General features: G+C 37.8%; 1 protein-coding gene across 2 annotated transcripts in view; it reads left to right on the plus strand.

Moving 5' to 3' along the window:
- The window catches only part of LOC149088506 (uncharacterized), a 531,717-nt gene that overhangs the window by 183,190 nt on the left and 335,892 nt on the right, over positions 1-12,635 (plus strand). The window lies entirely within an intron of this gene.

Genomic DNA, 12,635 nt, shown 5'->3' on the forward strand with positions numbered 1-12,635 from the left:
GAATATGTTTACATTGGAAGAACGTAGGTGTCGGAGGTGTGATATGATCGAACTGTTCTAAATTATCAACAGGGTGAACCATGAATCGACTGCTTTGGCAAGGGGACACCAATGGAATAGCTTATATATACCTCGGGGAGGGGTTAGTAAATTCGAACACAATTGATACGTTCAAAAAGAAATACGATGAATATATTGGGGTAAATCGAGAAGCTATCCATTCTTAGATAAGACAGCCATAAATATTTTTTATGGGCATTGTAATATATTTTATTATGTATATATAGTCTTTATAATTGCATTTTTAAATGGGTTGCTGTATTTTATAAATGTCATATCCATATTTGTTATGGAAATATTTTTCGTCAGCCTCCTCGTTGGAAATTTTGCCTGTTGTGGCCTCGTATTTGTATAAAATGTGGTCCAAATTTTATATAGTTGAACCCGCTTATAACGAAGTCGGAAACACAGTTATAAGTGATCTTCGTTGTACCCGCGCTGGTTTTGAAAATTATGCTTTCGAATGTAATGACTCATAATTTACTTACACGGTAAGCATTTTTCAAGATCCTAAGCAATTTTTAAAATAAATGAAGATAAAAGAAATATAGTGAACAAAAGTTAAAATTTAATTTAAATCTTCCGGTAATTCAACATAAATGTTTGTCAATAGTTGTTTGTCTTTTTTCAATTGATATGATTGTGTATGGTAAATTTTTTTGCAGTAAAATAATTTTTGCCTAACAATCATGCAAAATTTAATGTCTTTTCTTTCAGCAAAGGCCGGGGTCACTGTTGCATATATTCGCATGACTTTTTCGAACAATTCAAAAAGAAGTGCTTCCACATCAATATATTAATATGAGTTCTTTTTATGAATCTCTTGAATCTCTTCAATTACTCTTTGTTCTGAAACAGATTTTCTTCAGAGGAAAAAAACTCCTTTTAGAAAGGTAAATTTATACATGAGAAGATTTAGATATAACATAACAAAGCAATTCACGTCAACTCACGTTTCAAAACCAGCTGAAAATTCGTTCTAAGCGTACTTTGCTTAAGCAATCAAAATAACATAGAGATGAAATACGACATTCACGGGACAGGGAAAACTCCGTTACTTATGAAAATTCGTAACAGGTTCGTTATAAGCGGGTCTGACTGTAATACTGCCTTATAACACTATTTCTGAATGTGGTATGTGCTGATGTATTTTACGCCTCATTACGTATGCATCATTATTAGAGAGCGCTTAATACGATAAACATGTTGGGGTAAATCGAGAAGCTATCCATTCTTAGAATAAGACAACCATAAGTATTCTTTATGGGCATTGTATAATATTTTATCATGTGTATATATTGTTTGTTAATTTGTGTTAATTGCATTTTTAATTGGGTTGCTGTATTTTTGAAATACATGATATCCATATTTTTATGGGCATCTTTTATGTGGCATCTCAGCCACCTCGTTGGGCATTTTGCCTGTTGTGGCGTTGTATTTGTATTAATAATCTGAACGTAACTATGGTCCCGGAGGGTGAATTCGAATGATAATGTTTGTTTTGGTTGTTGAAGAGAATGGTTTTTATCTTCATACTTATTTTAATTTGATTTAATTTCCATTGTAAAATATGAGTAGTGCACTTATCGTGTACGGGTAAAAATAATTAATTGGTTTAATGAAGAGAAGAAAGGTTATGCATTTTTCCGTCTTTATCAGACTTTCCAATTTTATTTGAGAATTGCGCGCAATCAAATCATCTTGATTTGGTGATTATGCATAACCACCAGTTTATCACTTTAACATGTATATGTACATTAGACTATTATAGGAACCAAATGTGACCAATGCCAAACGTCCTATAAATGTGAAAGTCGTATAAACGAGGTTCCACTATACATCGTACCTCCCTATTAGCAGACACTCCCCGTTAGCGGACAACATTTTCGGTACCATGGGTGTCCATTATCGAGAGATTCTACTGCATATACTATTCAATAAAATATTAATTTTATTACAATAATTATCTAAAATATATTAAATATATGGGCCCGAGATGGGATTGTTTCCTCCCATTTTCCTCCACAATGGAATTTTCCGCATTCCTCAACGATGATTAGAATAATATTTAGTACATATAGAAAAAAAAAAACTGGAGGTATTTCTTCGACCAGATGTTTTCGCAGGCCGTTTTATGACTTTCCCATTTCTGGGTTATACTAACCACAGAGGCATTTGCAATATGAAGACTTGCACCACCACCATTCATCATGAGAAAAGCTTCCTCAGAAACCAATCGCAACGTTTATAATTTAAACTATTCTTGCGTTTATTTATGGAATATCCTTTTACGAGAAAGGATCATAATTTATGGCATTTTAATTCAATTTTTATGTTGTTTTGAAATGACAGATTACGGTCACGGAGGTAATGTGTCTCCCATACTGAGAGATATATATGTTCGTAGTATAGCTATGGAAGCTAGTTTCTCTCTGGCGCGGTGCCAAGAATGGTTTACTTGTGTGTTGAAGGATGTAAGTAATATAGTGAAGATTAATGTCTCGATGGATTCGATATGTTCTCTCACTATTTTGTCAATTCCCCTAATATTATTTGGAATTAAAAGGGTTAATTTCTGGCATTAACAGAGTTAGCCTCTCATTTGGGACATAAATACGGTCTTCGTAGGACAAGGCGTCCCATAAAGACCTCATCAACCCCATATAGTAGAGATGAAAAAGTTTTCCATCTATACTATATGGGGTTGATGAGGATATATCTTCACCACCATAGTCATGGCCCCCCCACAAGGGCTGGGCTGACAAGGCTCCAGCCCTGGGGCTCGGAATGATTTTCATCATTTTTTTGTTTTTCACGCTGTAAATTCATCATAAAAAAGCCCGTGAAAGTCTGGTTGGGGGCCCGTAAAATATCCCAGCCTAGGGGCCCTGCTTCAGGATGTGGGGGCCCTGACCATAGTTTCCAAGAAAAACGAAAACAAAGAAATGTGTTTCATCCGGTGAAGAAACACTGGACAAATCGTTGGCGGCTTTGGCTCCTTTCACACACACCGGTTTTGTCCGGACAAAGAAAATTGCCGACTGTCTTTTTTACAGTGGGTGGGGAGCACTCAACTGAAGAAAGAATAGGGCCAGCGTTCCCCAATTACTTTCAAAAAATGATATTTTTGGATGACACTGAATAGGGCCCTTTTACGGTGGACGTACTTTTACCGTCCGTTGGCGCTGATGCAGCCGGTCGAACGACTAACAAAAGGCTACGGCTGGAGGCGGAAACCGGACGGCATTTTTCCGTCCGTATGTGACATCATGAATTTCGTTTCCTGCGTTTTGTATGGAAACTATTTCTCATAGAAATAGGGTTATTTGTACACTTTTTATTCACGGAGTTTGTCATCTTTACGATGGAGCTTGACAAATCTTAGGTCACCATGGGAACTAAAGAAAAAATGATTTTGGCGATTGAAATTTTTCCGCATCTGATGATCGCTTAATTGTGGTTGAGAGTAACCTTTTTACTTCTACTGTTGGAAAGGGATCGAAAAAAACGGGGGTTATGCTGGAACATTTTTTTTTGAAAAAGAAATGCTTGGCTCCTAAGGTCCTACATCGAGACATTAATTATTGGCTTGCTCCAGAATTTTTCTTTTAATTTGTCCCGCCCTGTTTTACGGGGTACCTGGTGTAATTCGTTTCGGAGGGAGTGTTGCCACGCAAGTTCATCGTCGTATAGTAATACTACCGTTCCACTTTAAATGTGATGAGCTGTGTCGGAATGGTACAGACGAGAGCAGCGGTCTTGAACACAATGATAATATGAAACGAATAATTCTATAAGCAATGCAAGAAATAATTTCGAAATTTATGAAAGAAAATAATTGTGGAACTGATGAAAAACAAAATTCTAGAATAAATGAAAGAAACAGGGTAATTCGAAAAAAAACCCCAACGTCGCCATAGTGGTAATCGGCTAAAGTTGGTTTCCTGTGGTTCCCAACTTGGAGGTTTAAATGCGAGCCTATCTGCCCGTTAAAAGTCCCACCACAGAGAACAGGATACAACGCTACAGTTATTCAATCATACATTTCTTTCATAGTTAGAAAAGATGATGGCAGATCTATAACAAGCATTACACAGAAAAAAATCTTCCCGCTAGGTTTACAACACGTACATGCACATTCCGGCATGTACCAATTCGTTAGAAATTCCGTAGGGGAATGTGTACAAGGTAAATGTACGGTTAAGTAGTAGTAGTAAGAGGTTTAGAGTGTCCAATAATTGTTTCTGCTTCTGTGGCGAAATAGGAACGGGAACGCTACAACATTGTTTCATCATCTCCACTTTTACCATCTCTTACCGCTGTTTTTCTCTTGAGGATCGGATACTTCACAGTTTTTATGGACGAAAAGAATCGCCAGGAGAGCTCGCTGTGTCTGCAGAAGATACAAAATCTCTTCGCCTTCCTGGAATCAAATTTGGGGCTGCTGCATGTCAACCAGATTTCCAATCCTCCCTCATCATCTGATGAATCTAATCAGGATATTGATGCATGGTACGAGTCACCCATGACCAGAGCTATGGCTCGTCTGACGCAAGCGACATCATAATTTCAAGCGTCCTGTGTGCATATAAGGCTGAAGGCTGGTCGAGCGGGTGGAGAAACTGCGCTGGGATGTGTTTTCTTGCTCCAGGCAGTTGATGATGAACTGGGATGTGTACTGCTTTCCCTTTGTCATCGTTGAGTTACGTGGACTAGGATGTGTTCCCTATGCAATTTCCCCTAGCCCTATATACTTAATGACGTATATTCTTTTATTTCTGTTCCGTACTGTGTAGTTTTGCACTAGCTATGCACAAATAATTCCCCAGAGTGTATGTTGTGCACAATCTGAAAATTTAATTGTTTTTACAGTGGTTTTGCAACATTTTTTAATACATATATATATTTTTTCTTCTGATCTCATCCTGTATGCAATATTTCGAACCATGTTGCTTGTTTAAATTGATACAATTTCTGACTTAGGACCCGGGATGTCAACATATGGTCTGCCACGAATGTTGTCCTCATATAATTTTTTTTTTTGCTTGCTTGCTTGTTCAGCTCGTCCCTCATATGGTAGAAGTTCCTTAGGAATATTAACGTGTGGGCGCGTTTGGTTTAATAAAGGTTAAGTAGTAATAATTCGAGAATAAATGAAAGAAATAATTCTAGAATAAATTTTATATAAAAATTAATTTACAAAATTGATGAAAACTCAGAAATAAAGAAATAATTATAGAATGGATGAAAATTAAGAATTACTCTGATAATTTTTGAAATTTTTGGGAAACTATTTCAGAGTAAGTGAAAAAAAGTTTATAAGTCAATTATATATAGAGATTATTTCTTAATTTCTGATGGAAATTTTTTTTTATTTAATCTATAAAACAATAACTGCATAATTATTGAAAGAAATGACTTCAAGATATTCTGAGAAGGAAAATTATTTTTCAGAATTACCGAAATAAATAATTAAAGGATCATTTGAAGCGATTTCAGAATGAAATTAATCTCAGAATTAAGTAATTTAGTGTGTAATTGATCAAAAACTTTATCAGAATTTGTGAAAATATTTTTTCAGAAATAAACAAAACTGATAATTAATAAAAGATATAATTTCAGAACAAAATAAAAGCTTCAGCTGTTTTTGTCCCTGTTTGAACTCGAGGTCCTATTGGCCTCCTATTACGGTGGCCGCTAGCAGTTTCGATTTGGCCTGCCGTGTCTTAAAAGTTGAAGACCCCTGGATTAGAGGATGCCTATAGGTGAATAGGTGTGTGTGTATTTGCGGAATAATTTAGTGATTTTTTTACACTGTGATCAGAAGGTTTGCATCCGCATCTTCAAGTTCAAAACTTTATTCAGCTGATCAGTGATTCTGTGGCCCCCTTGACTTTGAAGCCATCACGATATTAACACTTCCGCACAAAATGTAAATATCCATATTGAGACTACTTCACCAAACACCAACTCTGGCTATGTCGTATATTGCAATTTACTGCCATTAATGAGATGGGTTGGAAATGAAGGCGCTGTCTATCGGTGGTCGCCTCAAGATCGTTAGGGAAAATATCTTATCTATAGCTTCCCTCGGGTTTGAATCATCTGGGACAGTGACGGCATCCTTCACGGTGCTAGGCGAGCATCTTACCACCACGCAACTCGTGCTTCATATTGATACTAGAAAGTGATAGCAACCGAGAGACACCCAGGCTCAACACTGTCATATTGTACAATACATGATATTATTAGTTAGCATCTTGTGGGACTCTTTCGACTCTTACTTCATTTGGCACTTCAAACTTAAGAACTGCTCCAGTTCAACGTTTTCCAGAGCTTCTAGCGTATCGATAGATGTAAAATATGCTCCTGGCGTGATAGTGCATGAAAGTAGGATGGACTCTCCCTCTGGGAACAGATGCTCAGCCATAATGAACACGGCGATCATAATGACATGAAAAAAAAAAAATAATAATAAGCAAATTAGAGCGTGAATGAGCAGGGATCCCAGCACAGCATGCCGATTCCGTACGAATACCATTTAGTCCTAATGATTGCTAATGATCGACAGTTAATGGGATTATGAACCGTTCAATCACGGCGTAGTGTATATAGTTACGCATTCGCGATCCCTATGGTACAAATGTTCCAATTACGGTAATTATGAAAATGACGGCGTCGTTATTTTGCGGTGGGAACATGTAAACTGGAGCAGAACGATTATCGGTTCCCGTGAGGACATTTGTGCTGTTTCAGCAGCGTTTTGACGAAGTAAACACGGACGGCTAGTCAGTCCCCTTGTGCCCGACGACGTACGATGGCATAGGCTATCATAAACTTGGCGTCGATGGTGATGACATTATGGATGGAATATCATCTGTTTACTAAGCAAAATTAGCTTACTTTCTAGGGACTTGGAAAAACAAAAATGTTTTTCCCTTGAACTTTTCGAATAAACAAGTTGATCAATCTTATCCTTGGAATATAGCCTGCGTTTATTATATCTATACTATTTTAGGGGGGGGGGCGATCGGTAAGGGCATAGTAAGGGTTAGAGTTTTACTAACCCATCATTAGACCTAACATTACCATCGTTCATAATAATAATAATAATAATAAGTGTTGCCAAATATATTTCAATGTGCTGAGGTCTTGATTTCAAGTCTTAATATGACTGGTGTCCATTATGTCGATAATATAGTTCGCACCCGTACCTTCAATTCAATTGGTAGGGCTCATTCGAATTACAGTCGCCCCCCCCCCGAGTAGTTTTAGTGCTGTCATCTATTTCTCAAACTATGAGTGAAGTGGAATGACTGAATATTTGTAGCGTTGTGTAGGTCCGTGCTCTCTGTGGAGAGATTTTGTGACGGAGATCGGCTCGCATTCATTTCTCCAAGTTGGGACCACAGAAAACCAAGGTGGGGTTTAAACCCGGGCCCTCGCGATGAGAGGCCGTCGTTATCGCTACACAACTGTTCAGCCGCAGACATCTAATCTGAATCATATCCGTAACTTCTTAGATTAAACTAATTCGATTCGATCCTAATCGCATCCGAGACGTCTTTTCTGGAATCTATTCAATCTAAATCACATTCGAGGAATCTCATTTGAACGATCAAATTTAAAAAAATTTGATTATACATCATACATTTATAAATACATATCTCAGATTCCTTTTTTTCTCTTTTTTAACCAATATGAAATCACATCCCAGACTCCTTTTTTCTGAAACAATATGGATTTCCATCTTAGAATCCTTTTTATTGAACTAATACGAAATCCTATCCCAGACTCCTTTTTTTAATCGGGGGGGGGGGGGGGCCGTTCAAGTATTACGTAAGCAAATTTTTAGCCTTTTTTGACCCCCCCCCCCCCGTTGTCAGCAAAATTTCGTCATCAGCTCTGCCCCTCTGAAACCTAACGCATATTGGTGGGATCAGAGACGTACACGGGGGAGGGGCGTAGGGGGGTTCTCTCGTGCCCCCTTTCCACGATCAAAAATTTATTTTTTTTAATGCAAAAAAAAAATTTTGTTTTTAATTGAAATTTCGGAAGAAAATACCTTTATATGTTATAATCAATTTCTGTTAATTTCAATGTTATTTGAAGGCTATGAACTCAAAATTTATCTTTAATAAATTCATCGCGACCCACCCTCTAAGCCATATAATGATAAATCACATAAAGTTCCTTGGCCCGCGGACCAAATATGGTCCTGGGGGTTACTTGATGCGGCCTGCCCTCTTCAAACCTAATTTTGTAAAAATGAACTAAACGACACATTTACAGATCGCTCAAGTGTCCCGTGATGCAATTCCAGAACATTTAAGCGGCCCGTGGCATATTTTCAGATCACTTAAATGACCCGAGACACAGTTCCAGAACACTTAAGCGATCCGTGACACATTTAGAGATCCCTTGAGTGACATGGGACGTAGTTTTAGGGCCACTTAAGTGGCCCCCAGTGTGGTTCTACATCACTCAAATTACCCGCGGCACATTCTCAGATTATTTAAGTGATGCGTGGCACAGTTCCAGACCACTTTAGCGGCCCGGACACATTTCCAGATCACTTATGATCCGCGATACATTTAGAGGCTCACTAAAGTGGCTCTGTAGGACACTTATCAATAGGAGGGATGTTACTTCAATTGCCCACAAACTATCGAAAGATTTTTCCCGTTTTTGGGAGTAAGATTCCATTAAAAATATTTCATATTTTCATAAAAAGTGGTTGATGACGTACCATCCAACCACCCCCTTTGTCATCAAAAGTCAGCAAATCGGAACCACCCTCCCCCCACATCGATGATGACGTAATACTTGAACGGCCCCTCAATACGAAATCACATCCCAGACTCCTTTTGTTTGAACCAATACGAAATCATGTCCCTGATCTGTTTTTTTAAACCAAGACGAAATCACATCCGGGGCATCTTGGACCAAACCAACATAAACCAAAATCCAACCACACACAAAATAGTTCAGCATGAATCATATCCGTCTTATTCAAAACGATTCACTCTACGGCCGGGATCACAATAAAAGTTTTCGAAAAGTAATTTTATAGTGAAATTTCAAAAATGTAACCAATAAGCGGTTATATTCAAGCGAATGTAACCGATGCGCTTATTGGTTGCATTTTTGCGAATGTGAATGTAACCATCTTATTTGTTGTCCTTTTTTTCAAGTTTTGTGAAAGATCTTTTATCAAACTTTTATAGGGCAATCACGGCCTAAATCATATCCATAGTCTTATCTTGAACAAATCCGAGAAGTGTTTTCTCAAACAAATCACATCTCAGGCATCTTATCTCAAAGCAATCTGATTTATATTTGCGACACTACCTTATCAGAAATTAATCCAATCTTACTCACATTAAAAGCATCTAAATTAACACTCTAGTCTAAATCATACCTTAGATATCTTTCCCAAACCAATCCAGTTTGAATCATACGCGATCGTAACTCAATCAAACGAAAATAGTCTAGCAAACAGTACTAGTACGTAAAAATGAATCCGATGTATGCAAATGCTTTTACATCGATCGGACCACTTGAAATTGGATTATTGGAAGTTTCTGAGATTCCCGCAAAATCGGATCGAGTTTCTACAGGAAATGAATTGCTTTGAGTGCTTCTATAAGGATCTGAAGTTGATCAATGTAACCGTATCGAAGGGACGTCATCAAGTGCGTCCCACTTCTAAAAAAATATTGGAAAGATAGAGATTGCATGAGGACACACATCGCTCAACAACAGCAAATGTACCATTTCTCTCTTGTCGGATGGTATGACTTGAAGAACAAACTCACGAGAGCCTCTTCAGAAAAAACAAAATATATATATATAGATAGATAGAGAGATAGATCGAAGCAAAGACATTACTTCTATACTGGAGAGATATTTCCGATGAGTAATCGTTGGAGATTCTTCTGCTTCGATTTCCTCCCTTGGATCCAATTACGACGTCCCCTGAATATGCAATGACGTTTCTAGTCCATGCTTGATATAAGAATTATCGATGTCAGAACGCGGGAGCGTAATCTTTATCACTGACATTAGAAGATGGATGATAGGTTTACACTCAGCAAGAAATGATTCTGATATTAATGGGAGTTATCCAGTTCAGAAATATACATAAGGATCGATCAAAAAAAAACCCCGTTCAAGTGGATTTATTAAGACGGACGAGAAAAAGTGTCGATCTATCCGATGGCGTGGCAGAATTAAACAATCTATAAGGAAAAATACAGCTTCTTTCGTTAGTGAAAGTCATAATGCCATATAGGCCAATACACCTAAAGGCAGATATTGTTCGTGAATTAGGCGTTGGTCGATTGTATGTACATTGGACAAACTGTATATATAAAAGCATATATCACTGAGAGAAAAAAAACTAATAATTAATATTATATAATATGCCCATAAAAAGATTATGGCTGTCTTATCTAAGTATAGATAACTTCTCGATTTATCCCACTTTGTCTGTCGCACTTATCTTTAAACGTGCCAATTGTCTTAGAATTCACGACCCCCGGAGGAAAGCTATTCCATTTATTAACAACCCTATTAGAGAATAACTCCCTGCGACACGACAACCTGGAATTGTTCCTTACGAAACGATACTGGTACCAATTACTAAACTATCATGGTATCATACGTCTGATAAAATATCTTCTGGATACAGTAGAAACTATTTTTCAAAATCTATTTGCTTTTCTGTCTGTGTGTGTATGTTCTCTATACAAATCTACAATTTTAGATCGATCGTCGCCACAAATATATACCTAACGACTTCAACAATAGGTTACTTTAAAAGTTCGTCAAAGCAGGACAAATGCCCGAAATGGGTAAAAAAACTGTCGAGAAACAATGGTTTTAGGCCCTCAACAATCACTTTCGGAATGTTTACTTTGGTTACCGTGGTTCCCTAACATTGCGTTTCAGACATGCATATGCCTTTATAATGGTTTGCCACATTTTCAATCCTCCCAGTAATGAAGCAGAATCATCATCAGCATCATTTTGAGGGTCAGGCAAAGGATAATAATCCCCATAGAAAACAGTGTTAAAATTGCCGATTTTACTGTAGAAATGCGGAAATTTAGTGGGATTTTCCGCCACGTTAATAATTTCAAAAATTGAAATGAATTCTCGATTTTTGAAATATTGAGTTCACTTTGAGAGATATACGAAGCCCAGGAGATTAAATATGAAGTAATTAGCCAGAACTACTTTTGAGTTTGCAATAACATTTATTTCAACTTTTTATGTATATCTGGCAGCACTACACATAACAAGCATTACAGAGAAACAACAAAAACTTCGTCAGGTTTCACTACACGTACACGCACATTCCCGCATGTACCGATTCGTTGGGGGGTTCCGCGGGTGGGGGGGGGGCGGAGTGCATGTACGGTGTAGTAGTAGTAGGTAGGGCCTCCAAAAAATGACTCGGGGATACATGATGTTCTTAAGTCAGCCACCTCGTTGGGCAATTTGGCTGTTGTGGCGTGGTATTTGTATTTGTATCTTCTCAAGCATGAAAATTAATGTCTTTTAATATTCAACTGCATACACACATTCATATAGTTTAGGTTGTTATAAAATAAAACTATGGACCCGTAAAGTACACCGAAGAAATTACCGAAATCACCGAAAGAATCACCCGATTTGAAATGCGTATATTACGAAAAATATTGAACAGAGACACTTAAGATTTATTTTATATTACGTGGCTAATCGTAGTTTTTTTTAAAAACAAAATTAAAGGTGTTCCATATGTTCAGCACGGCATATGTCTATACGGTAGTCATATTCGTCCCAAACTTTTGCGAGCATGTTTGCATCTACTGCTGCTGTTATGCGTATCTTCAGTTCGGCTAACGTAGCTGGAAGGGGAGGCACATAAACGTAGTATTTTATAAACCCCGCAAGAAGAAATCGCACACTGTGAGGTCCGGCGATATTGGAGGCCAGTGATGTTTAACTGAATCGTCAGGTCCCGTACGGCCGATTTATCATTTAGGAATGCGGTAGTTCACAAGATCTCGAACGATTCTGTGTGAAAAGCTAATCTTGACAAACACTGAAATGGCGGTCGAAGGAACAACGTTAGCGCTACCTTTTGGCAACTGCGTGAAACTTGAGATTTCCCTCTTTCTACCTATACATTATTCGATCAGAACAGATAAAAAACTGAATAGTTAAATTGGATGATTCTTTTTGAAACACCCTGTATATTCATTTCTACGTATTGGGTCATTCAAGCATTACGTCAGCATCGAGGCGGGGGGGGGGTTTCGGATTTGCTGACTTTTGATGACAAGGGGGGGGGGTTTGAAGGTTGCTTACGTCATCAATCACCCTTTTTGAAGATATGAAATATTCTAATCTGCTGACGAAATTTTTCTGGGGGGGGGGGGGTCAGCGTTTCGCTGACTTTTGCTGACAAGGGGGGGGGGTCAAAAATGGCTAAAAATCTGCTTACGTAATACTTGAATGGCACGTTTCTTTAAATCTAGATTTGTTTCTTTCATGAGTCGCGTGGGAAAGCCCCATATTGGTTA

Source organism: Pholcus phalangioides, unplaced genomic scaffold (genome assembly GCF_987345545.1).
Source record: "Pholcus phalangioides strain wild (caught in Gottingen) unplaced genomic scaffold, Ppha-v1.0 ptg000003l_1, whole genome shotgun sequence".
NCBI classification, from domain to species: Eukaryota; Metazoa; Arthropoda; class Arachnida; order Araneae; family Pholcidae; genus Pholcus; species Pholcus phalangioides.